Raw genomic sequence first — 11,847 nt, forward strand, 5'->3', positions numbered from 1 at the left:
CGGTGGGGCAAAGGCAGGGTAAGTCCTTGGTGATGGGGCCCAGCAGTGGCTCTTAAAATTGAAGAAACAAGTAATTAAGCATTCAACAGGCGCCATGATGGAAAAATCTAGCAGGTGTGTGGGGAGGGTTGGGAGGATACCAGTGCACTGAGTATGTGAACTTGCCTTATTCATAACCTCAGTCAAGGCCATGATACAAATAATCAAATACTACTACTACTAATGCTTACTCCAGGCCAGATACTGTTCTAAGTGCCTTCCTTCCATTAACTCATTTAATCCTTAAAATGCCCTCTGAGGTAAGTACCATTTCTATTTTATCCATGAAAAAACAGACTCAGAGCGTATATAAAGGCCAAGTCACACAGCTAGTAAGTGGAGGAGCTGGGATGTGCTCGTCACGACTTTGCTATCCTACCTCCCTGGTAGGAGAGCAGGTGGCCACATCCACCAGGCTGTTTGGGTACCATTCAATCCTAACTGGCCCAGAATGTCTCCCTCAGTTCTGTCATTCTTGCCATCTCCCTTAGGGTTCAGAAACTCCTGCTCTTAATCATTAATGTAGTGGAAGACATGGTAACCTCAGAAGATCTCTGGCTAGAAGAGGAAAACAGCAGTTGTCGCCCTTGCCCTCTCCCAGTAGACCTTGTGTCCTAAGCGGATGCAAAATGAGCATGAAGATTTCACTCTTAGGAGTTAGTGAGTTAACAAAGCCTGGGGCTTAAAGGAAGTGGGAAAGCAGTGAAGGGCTCCAGGATTAGCCTTGAATTTAGGCTGAGTAAGAAGCCAATATGTGATGTATTATATTGAGAAGCCCCAGGGAAGAAACCTCCCTCTGCAATACCTATCATTCCACCGATTATAGTCCTAGAGCAGCCCTGACCCACAGAACTTGCTGTGCTGATGAAAATGTTCTATATCTGCGCTGTCCAGTTCGGTAGCCACTAGCTCCATGTAGCTATGGAGCACTTGAAACTTGGCTAGCGTGATTGACTAAATTTTTTATGTTAATTAATTGGAATCTAAATGTAAATTGCCACATGGGGCTAGTGGCTATTATCAGGGACAGGGCAGTTCTTGAGGACTCTCTAGAATATATGTCCCACTGGGAGGCTCAGACCTTAAGCAATCATCTGTTAAAACCTTAGTTCAGGGAGTGCATGCCGGGGACAGGGTGCGGGGCAGGTGCATTTCATTTGGCCAGAATGTGGCTTTAGAATCTTTCATCTGAAAGCCTTCGGGCCGGGCAAGCACTCTCCAGTCTCTACCCCCGCTAATTTTACTCCAGGGTCACTGCACACATTTCGCCACCTCTGATGGCATGTATAGTCGCGACCCTAGCCTTGGTAAAAGCCTTCAGTGGGTCTCAACTTGATGTCATTTGCTTCTCACAACAGCCTCCAGTATGAAGGCTGAGTTGAGATGGTTGTGTCCATTTTGTGGGTAAGAGAATGAAAGTCCCCAGAAGCTCCCAGGAAGGGGCATTCTCCAAGCCTACCTCCACCTTTCCTGTCTCGTTTGCATAGATACTGGGAGCCACCAGTTGGCTTATGGGGCTGACCTGGCCCTGCTTTGGAACCTTGCCCAGCCCTGGCCACCCTCAGAGCACCTTTTCCCCAGCATTCCATTCTTGTTTTCATTCAAACATTATCTTGATTCTTTTTTTTTTTTTTTTTTTTGCGGTACGCGGGCCTCTCACTGTTGTGGCCTCTCCTGTTGCGGAGCACAGGCTCCGGACGCGCAGGCTCAGCGGCCATGGCTCATGGGCCCAGCCGCTCCGCGGCATGTGGGATCTTCCCAGACTGGGGCACGAACCCGTGTCCCCTACATCGGCAGGCGGACTCTCAACCACTGCGCCACTAGGGAAGGCCCTCTTGATTCATTTTTAATGCAACCCAGCTGCCGCCCTAAGGCTTACTTAATACACCACTTTCACTCGACTGTGTGCCTGCCTGTCTGCCTGGGCTTTGCAGCCTTCTGTTGTGCTTTCAAAGTTGAAAACGCTTGGGGTCCATCAGCAGGTTCAACTGGGTGAACTGAGAGGGAAAAAAACCCAATCTTCCAACTCTACCTCCACCCAAAGCCTGCCCCCTAGGCCTTTCCTCCACATCAAACCTGATCCTAGCCCCATCCCAGTTTTCCACTGGCCTCACACTGCTTATCTCTAGGCTTCTGGAATTTAACACCTGCTTGACCCTCTGCCCCCTCAACCACCCAGCAGGGCCTCCACTCAAGTTTCCTGCCTCCCTGACAGGGGAGCGGGCCCATGCTGAGCTGTCTGCCTTCCAGCTTTCCCACCAATTACCTTCCCTTTCTGGAGACTTTGAGTTTACACTACTATGGGACGGTGGCCAAAGAAAGAGACCTGCGTGCGATCAGGAGGTGCAGTTGTATGACCTTGGGCAAGTAATTTAACCTCTCAGAGTCTCAGTTTCCAAAACTGGGATTTTCAGGGATTGGACTGGATTAATGATTTTTCAAACTGTTTTTCTCAGGAGGGTTTTTCAGAGACTTCACAGAAGGCTGGAAGTTGGGGGTTGGGGGTGGGAGGTTGGGTGGTGGGGAGGAAAACCAAGTGGACAGGAACTTCAGGATTTCCCCTACCCGCTTTGATCAGAGAACCCACCTTAATCTGATTAATGGACCAGGCTTCTAAAATGCTGCTGAAAGAGAAAGAGAGAGGGAGAGAGATCGAAAACTCCAGATTAACCATAAGTAGATGATCCAAAAAGATGCTTACAGCTTTAGCATGGTGGAGTCAAAGTCTTTTCTCCCCAGTGGGTTACAGGCCACACAATTGGGGCCCAGTCAGTGCCCGTGGAAGGAAGGAAGGAAGGAAGGAACAATGGAGACTTTCTGTGGTGTTCCACGTGTGTCTCCTCTTAGCAGCCAGACCGAAAGACTTCATCTTGCATTTCTCTTGCATTCTCCAGAGAGCTGCCGGCACAGGCCTGCAGTCTGGTCTCAAACCCTCTTCCTAATTGGAAGTTGGGGGAGGGGGTAGAAGTTGGGGGAAGGACCTCTGGGAGACAGAGCCTGTAACCCTGACCATAATGTATAATAAAACAAATGCCAAAGCTCAGGGGGCGAGTCCCGCCCCCTTTACTACCCCGTGATCTCTGACAGGGGGAAAGGAAGAAGGAGCACCCTAGGGGCGAGAAGGAAAGAGTGCATTGGAGTAGCACTCCCTCCTGGAGAGATTAGGGACCCAATGTGAGACCTCTCTCAGAGGGGGCTGCATCTCCAGGGGATCCTGGAGAGAGGAATTCCCAAACCAGAGGCCACGTGTGACCCACAAATGCTTGTGGGTTTGGTCAGATCATGATAACATCAAGAGTTTTGTAAAAAAAAGTAAATAATAATTCATTGCTGGTATTAAAAAACAGGTATTTAAAAGAATTTTTTTACATAAAAATTTAGGTTTCTGGCTTCTTTTGGAAAATTGGAAGAACTGAAAGTGCTGGTCATATATTCCCACTGGGCAAGAGTTGGTTGTGCTGAGCATCTGCTACTTTCCTTAAACCTTCACTAAAACATCCGCTTGCTGGTTTGCCACAGTCCCTACCACTCCCTACTGCTCCCTATCGTTATGTCTGATCTCCTTCTCCCATTTATGCCACTGCCTGGCTCCTGTAGCATCTGAGCTTGTGACCTTTGACTTTATCCAAAGAGATTACACTGGCACAGAGAACCATAAGGGCAATATTCCTGAGCAGAGGAATATCCCCCTGCTCCTAACACCATTTCATTAGGGAGGCCACCCTTCCTGAAAGAGGTAAATCCTACCACATAGCCTCACAGATCGTGAAGAGCATTCGATTGCCAAAGGGTTTGGAAAAAAATTTGTATAGATCTGCCCAGCTCCCTGTCCCCACAGCCTGCCCCCTCCAGCATCAACAGCTGCCCATTGCATCATCAGTAGCAGCAAACTCAGGCCCCAGTCGCTCATCCTCTGTGACCCAGGAGAGAGTCAACCTTGTGCCCGGGCCCGGCCTGACCTTGCAGTCTGTTCCATCATCAGAGCCATTTGCTTTGTGCCTGCTGACCATCATGTTTGTGTAGCCCCTTGCGTGAATACCTGCCTTGGTTTCCTACCAGCCCTGAAAGGCTCTGGGAACTGAGTTGTGCCCTTCCCTCTCATGCAAGGTCTTTGCAGCTGAGTCCTGTCCCTGGAACACCAGCTGCTGCCACCAGACTCCTTCAGCTGTGAGACTGCCTTCCTTCTGCCTCTGCCTTTCCCAGAGGCTGGCCTGCTCCCACCCCTTAGAGCAGGTCTTGTCCTATTGCCTGCCTGGCCCTGTGCAGGATGCTGCCAGCACAGGCGAAGCTTGTTTAGGGAGTGGGGTTTAGGTGGGATTTCAGCCCCCACCCCCACCTTCAGCCATCACCTTTGTGCATGATCGCACAACTCTGAGTAAGTTTGCCTGGGTCCTGAGCCTGGGCCATCTCTGTTTGGCTTCATCCTCCCACTGACCCAGCTTCATTTCTGATATCCATCCCCCAGTTTCCCAGCATTTCCTGTTCCTCCTCGTCTGACACCTAATCCTGGGGCAACAAGCAATGAATATAATAATAATTAACATATTGAGATTCTATCTGAGACAGTATATGAAGCACTGTAGATTTATTATTATATTTAATTCTTACAACAACCAGGAAATGTATAACTGCTGTCCCCATTTTCCAGATGAGGAAACTGAGGCAGAGATCAAGGAATTTTCCCAAGGCCCACCACCAGTGAGTGACAACACTAGGATTCAAACCTAGGTCTATTGCCAAAGCTTAAGCTCTTAACCTCTCGGCTCTGTCTACCAAATCAAAGAAAACTGGAAATGAGACTCAGAGAAGCCAATCATTTGTTTAAGATCACGCAGCTCATCAGTGGTAGAGCTCGAATTCAAAACTCAGGTATGTCTTCTGTCACCAAGTCCAAAGCTCTTTCACCTGCTGTCTCTTTCACTGTTCTGTTTGCCTCTCAGCTCCTGGAATATGATGGGGCGTTCAGGAAATACTTGCAGACTGAAGGAGTTACCTCATCTAATTTGATGTGCCTAGTTATGCCTACTTGTTTTCTCAGAAACTCTCTCCCAGTTGCTTCCATATCAGCCAGACTGGTCTTGTCTACAAACAGGTTAGACCTTAACTCAAATTCCATCCTCCCAAACTGAGGACCTGGAATTCCACCATGGAATAACTTTCCTGTAAGGGGAATAGATGATTATAATGTCCTAACATCTTAGGATAAATGTGTTTTGCAGAAAGTTTTCTGACAAGAGGACCTCGGGGGTATGAGAAACTGAAGTTCTGGTTGAGGGTGGGCTGGGAGAAGACTCAGGGCTGAACCAGGGTGTGAAGACAAATTTCACTTAAAGTGATTTTCTGGAGATCAGAGCCTCTTGATCCTGCTTCCCTGAACTCTGAATCTCTGCGTTTGACCTTGCCTTTGGGCCTTACAGGCCCCTGGTCCAGGGCCCTCTTCCCAGCTGGGGAGGTTAGCTCAGATATCCCCGGAAAGGACCTGGGGACTGGCAGGGCCCTAGGATAGGGCCAGCGGAAATGCCACCTTCACACAGCAAGTCTTCACACCTGTCCCCTTCAGGCGGTCCTAGGCTTGGCCACAGCCCCCAGGAACAGGCCCGCCAAGTGGCTTCTCTTGTTTGCCTCTCTAATGGACAGTAATTGTGTGAGAGCCTATAAGGGCTGTGGAGCCCCAGCTTGCCAGGTGAAAACTGGTTTCTTAGAGGCCTGGGCCATATTTAGTTCCTGGCAGCCTGGTTGGGATTAAAGACTTTCCAGAACCTTCACTCAATTCAATTTAAGTGAGCAAGGATTCACTTAGCCGCTCTGAGTGCCGGTGCTGTTTCTGAGCACTTCATCTCTCTCCTATTCCAGTCCATTTTCACGTCCTGATGGCAGCTGAATTTTCTTAAAGTCAGCGCTGCATAGTGCTCTGAGGCTTCAGAATCAGACAGACTTGGGTTCATGTCTTCTGCCACTCAGTAATCGCATGACACTTACCATAACTGAGCTTCAGTTTCTCCATCTGTAAAACATCAACCTCAGAGGGCTGTATTTGAGAATTAAATGAGATTGTGCGTGAGCTTAGACCAGGGTCCATCACCTGGAAGGCCATGATGGGTCAACGGTAGCAATCAAACCAGTAAGCACATAAAACCATAAAGCCTTCCTGCTCCCATAAAACATTCCTTTGCTCAGATACCTCCCAAAATTCCCTACCACCCCGAGGACAAAATCCTGCCTTCTTCAAGACCTTCCATGTAGGGCCACATTTCAAGTGCTTAACAACCACATGTAGCTTGTGGTTGCCATATTGGACAGCACAGAATAGAACATTTCCATCGTCATAGAAAGTCTGTTGGGCAGCCCTGATGTAGGTGATACTGTAGTTCACTCACTAATCTGAGCCCCTTTCCTTGGAATAGGTCTCAGTAGAGGTATGGGGTAAAAGTGGTCAGCACGAGGGTCCTGGAAGGTGGGGAGTGGGCACCACCAGGCCAGGAAAAGGAGTAAACAGAGCTCAGGGAACTGAGGTCAGATCACAGGGGTAGCCATCAATAGCCTCACTCCCCAACATCTTTCTTTTCTTCCCCCCATTTTGGCCTTAGCCTCTCCAGGGGTGCCCTTGGAGAGTAAGGAGATAGGGGGCAGTAGAGGGTAGCAGCAGGGGTCTTGGACCCTGTGGGCCTCTGTAATTTACTGTGTGTGAACTTCCTCTCACCGTTTAATTATCTCTACTTCTCCAGCTGTTGGGAGGAGTAAACAATTAACACCCTACCCCTGCCCAGGCACATTGGGAGAGTTTAACCCATGATAGATCCTTTTCTCACATTTAAATAAGCACTGTATATGAAAATCTGTCTGTCAGAGGGGGTGTGCATGCATTTGTTTTTAATAAAGAAAAAAAAAGAAGAAAAATGAGCAGACCATTTTTTTTTTTTTTTTTTTGCGTTACGCGGGCCTTTCACTGTTGTGGCCTCTCCTATTGCGGAGCACAGGCTCCAGACGCGCAGGTTCAGTGGCCATGGCTCACGGGCGCAGCCGCTCCGCGGCACGTGGGATCTTCCTGGACCGGGGCACGAACCCGTGTCCCCTGCATCGGCAGGCGGACTCTCAACCACTGCGCCACCAGGGAAGCCCGAGCAGACCATTTTTTACAAGAGCATGTTACCTTAAAGCGCGTGCTCCTGCCCCACAAAAGTTGGGGGAAGGTGGATAGAAGACCGACCATGAGGTGATCATTTTTGAAGCTGAGCTATATTAATATGAAGGTTCATTAGTCTCTTCTCTCACTGTGTATGCTTGAAAATTTCCATAAGAAAACAAGTTTAAAAGCTAAGAGCATTCTCCCACTAAAACTTAATATATCCAAGCAGACCACTTGCCCCCAGATTTCCAAGGAGGTCTCTCTCTCTAACACAAGGTGCACCTGTTCTCATGAGCCTGGAGGGGAGCAGGGAGAGTGGGGAGGGGCAGAGGGTGAATGTTCATCCTGTATGTTTCCATCCTGGTATCTGTTTATTTTACAGGGAACCTGAGCCTGTGGCCTCTCAGGTGTCTCTGATTCCTGATGAAAGGATCTGGGGTGTAGGCCCTGGTATCCTGGTGTCCTGGCCTCTGGCCAGGTTTTCCAGTTGCTTCTAGGTCTCGGCCTCCGCTGGTGAGAGCTTCAGTATCATGGGGTGGGGGGGTGGGGGGCCGGGGGGGGGCAGGGAGCACAGCTTGGAGTCCCTCCCAAGCTCTGCCTGAACCTGCTCAGCCTGCACCTTCCTTCCTTCCTTCCTTCCTTCCGCTGCAGTTGCATCTGCTCCCACCCTCCTGCAGCCTGCCGGTAGCTCGCTTTCCTCACCTCTCAGGGCTCCTTTGCTTTCCTAGGCCTTACTTCTCACTTCCTGGGCCGCAGCGGGTGTTTCACGGGGCTGGGCAATCAACCTGTCGGGGATCACTCCCTTGAGACCCTGTGCTGCACCCTATTTTACTCTGTTTCAGTGGCCAGTCTGGTCTCTCTGGTTACAACCTCAGTTCCGGGGCCTAAGCTCTGTTATCTCCTCTTTATTTCCCACAGCACCTACTATAAGGCTGGGTACCCACAGAGGAAAAATGAATGAATGAATGAATGAATGGGTCTGACAGGTAGTGAGCCCCTCCTTTTTCTACCTGCCACCCGCCACCCCCACTAGGGGCTCTGAGCCAAGATAAGAACCATGAGGGATGGTCTTCCATCCTAATTCAACTAGGCCAGGAGTCAGCCACGGTGATGCTGTTATTGTCTGCCTGCCTGTGCTGGTTGGAGATGGAATGATTGCAGCCTGGGAAGGGTGGTGGGTACCCTGAGTCTCCCCAGAGGGATATTGAGAGAGAACTGGAAGAGCAGGAGAGAAGAAAGTGGGGGCGGGTAGAAACAAGGGAGGAGGGGTTGGGGAGGCACAGGGAGGAGGTGGGAGAGAGGGAGAGCGGGGCACAAAGAGAGGGAGGGAGAGATCCTGGCCTTGCACGTCCGCAGCCCTCTGACGTAGCTGTGCTGATATCCCCCGCACTAATTGCTTCAATTAATAATACTGCTCTATAAAATTTCCGCAGCTGAGAGCGAGTGCAAGGAAGGATGACATAATGCATTAATAATGCAGGCAGCCGATCGAGTTGGGCTCCTGGGGAGGTCCATTTAGGGGCCCGGCTGCCATCTTCGCAGCAGCTAACCCTCGGCCAGGGCGGCCGGCGTCCTTGGGCCTCTGTAGACCGCGGGGCTGCAGAGCTGGAGCCGCAGAGGCGGCGCCAATGGTGGGAGGCCGGGGACGGCTTCAGCCTCCTCTTAAACTCCGGAAGGCACCCCTCCCCCATTCTCTGATCCGGACAACCGATGTTTTCTCAGTCTTACGTAAGTGCTGCTCACGGTGTCCAGATCCGCAGCCCTAAACCCCGCACCTGCCCCTTCCCGGACCCCGGCTCTGATTAGCTACCCCTCCCCCGCCGCCACAATGACAAGTTCCGAGGCAGCTCTCCCGATGGTTTTTTGCTTTTGTTCTGAAATCTCCGTGCCATTTTTGATCTATCTGCGTCTTTGTCTTTTCGGCTTTGCCTCTTTGTCCCTGTATTCTTAAGAACTCTTAGGGAGGTAATCATCACTCTCAGGACAAAGAACCCGTCATCCAAAACACATTGAGCTGGTTTCTCTTAAGTCAGCAAGAGTGTCAGCATCACCCGAACCCTCCCTAAGGGTCGGCGGGTGCACAGTCCATCCTCCAGACTGTGCTCAGGCCAGTGTGAGTGTGGAGCCAGGAACAAAGGAGCCGGCAGCGGCGTCCCCATCCTGAAGCTGCAGGTCACTCTGTGGGGTTATACTGGTGCAAAGCCAGTTCTTCTCCCATTTGCTTGCAGAAACCAGGCCTGGACCATCCCAAACAAACTCACTAATGCAGGACTTCTCATTCTGGGGTTTAAAGAGATAGTTTAGAGTGTCCCAGAACCTGTGGAAATTTATAATATATAATATATAATAATATATAATAATAATATAATACAATAATCTTTTTACATATGTACATTTCTCTGATAAGAGCGTCTACAACATTCTCTGATTCTCTCGTGGGTGTGTGATGGCCCCAATGGTCCTGAAGCACAGCTCTAACCTCCTTGGGCAGTCAGGCCCTTAGCTAGATCCTTTGTTAACCGAGACATTTAGATGGACCCTTCTTTTCATCTCTGCCTCCGTGGCTCTAGATAAGGTCCTCTGCTTCTCATCTGGATTTTTGCAGTCAAATTTTATACCACAAGGGGTCAAGGATTAGAAATAAAGAAGGCGAGAAGAGGCCCAACATTCATCTAAGACTAAAGGGAGAAGTGAAAACTCATGCTTCAATTCTTGGCATCAGAGCACAGGCTGGTGCCTCTGTTTCACAGTAGGGCTGAAGTTTGTGTTGGCAACTCAGTGTTCTCTAGAACAGCCTTCCTTTCCAAGGAAGGAGAAAGTAGGAGAAAAACATGTGGTGGGCACTTTCTGTGTGCAAGATTCTGTCCTGAACAGTCTGGTGTGATCCTGATCACATTCCAGGGAGGCAGACCCTCCAGTCCTACGTCACTGGGGGAAATGGAGATTCCAAGACGTTAAGAAACTCAGGTAGCAGAGCCAAAATGTGAACCTAAGCCTTTCTGCCACCAAAGTCCAGCTCTTTCCATTACACAGAATTGCCTGGGTTTAAGTAGCTCTTGAGCTCTTGGTCTCTTGGGGGGGCATTTTCTGGGTGCAATCTTGGCTAATTCCCACCTCCAGGTTCGCATTTCTTATTGCCCGTTCTCCACCTGTACAAGTCCTACCTTTTTTGTAAAGACGTAACTTAATCTTATTTCCTCCATCAAGCCTTTTTTAGACAATTTCGGCACAGGGGGACCTCTTTGTATGGTGCGAGTAGACGTTAGCTATACAAAGGGGTGGGCTGCAGTGGCTACTGTTGATTTTTAGCCAACATTCATCTTCCCATTTATTCATGTCTAGCAGATTCTAATTTCTATGGGATATTTACTCCTCCATTTAAACTCAGTGGACAGTTATCCCATCCCAGCTCCAAGAGTGGATTGTGGCTGGTCTGTGCTCGTCACAGAATCCTACTCCCCTCACCAATAGTCAGCCTGGGATTGGGCATGTGGCCCAGCTCTGGCCAGTGAGATGAAGGGAGAAATTGCTGGAAAGCTCCTGGGAAAGAGACATGGGAAGAGACAGTTTGTCCTGCTTCAGTAGGATGTTTCCATGTCTAGAATTGCTGTGGACATCCTGCCACCCAACATGAGGATGAAGCCCACTCGAGGATGGCAGAGCAGGAGGGAAAGGACTCCTTGAGCTGCGGTGAGCCTGCCCTTCCTCTGAACCTGCGCTATGAAGGGTAATAAATCCCCTTGCAGTTGAGGACAGTCTGAGTTGAGGTTTTTTGTTACTTGCTGACAAAAACATAGCTGATACACTCTCCTTGCTTTAACGCACAGTATTTGCACTGTTTGCCTGACGTGTGTCCCATACTGCCTTGTCGTCTTTATTGTACTGTTGTCTTGTGTCGTTATTTAACTTTTTCTGTGTTTATGTCTCATCTATGAAGTCAACACCAGCTCTTCCAGCCCACATAGATGTTCTCTGAATTCTTATAGAGCTTCCAAATAGCAGTCAGATCTCTCATCCATTCATTCCAGAAGTATTTATTGAGCCCCAGTTATGTGCCACCCTCTGGGCAAGGGCTGAGGATACAGCAGTGAGCAAGACAGACATGGTCCCCACCCCACAGAGCTTATACTCTGTTATGAAATGTTTGTGTCTGCCCCCAAATTCATATGTTGACATCCTGACCCCCCAATGTGATGGTGTTAGGAGGTGGGGTCTTTGGGAGGTATTAAGCGGGTCATGAGTATAGAGCCCTCATGAATGGAATTCGTGCTCTTATAAAAGGGACCCCAGAGAGTACTCTTGCCTTCTTTCCACAGTGTGAGTCGATAGTCCTCATAGCACTTGGCACAACTGATCCCTAAATAAGCATTCACGTAAGTGCTAAATTAATGAAGGGATGAATGTGTAAATGGATAGATGGAGTTAAATAAACACTTAAATATTTTCCTTCCACCTGTCCAGTTGGGAGGTTACAAACGAATCCTTCTCTTGCTGCCAGAATCCTCGTGGTTGGGCCTCAGGAAGAAAGGCTTCCTTCAAAAGTGCATGTCCATGGGGAGTTCCCTGAGCCTCTTCCCTCCCCGTGGTACCCTGACTCCTTCATTGCCCAAGCTAGCTCCATCCTCCTGGCTGAGGGATCTGAAGGAGGGGAGATCCTAGGGTTCCCAGGCACATGTGACCCT

The sequence above is a fragment of the Delphinus delphis genome, chromosome 12 (assembly GCF_949987515.2).
Source record: "Delphinus delphis chromosome 12, mDelDel1.2, whole genome shotgun sequence".
Classification (NCBI taxonomy): Eukaryota; Metazoa; Chordata; class Mammalia; order Artiodactyla; family Delphinidae; genus Delphinus; species Delphinus delphis.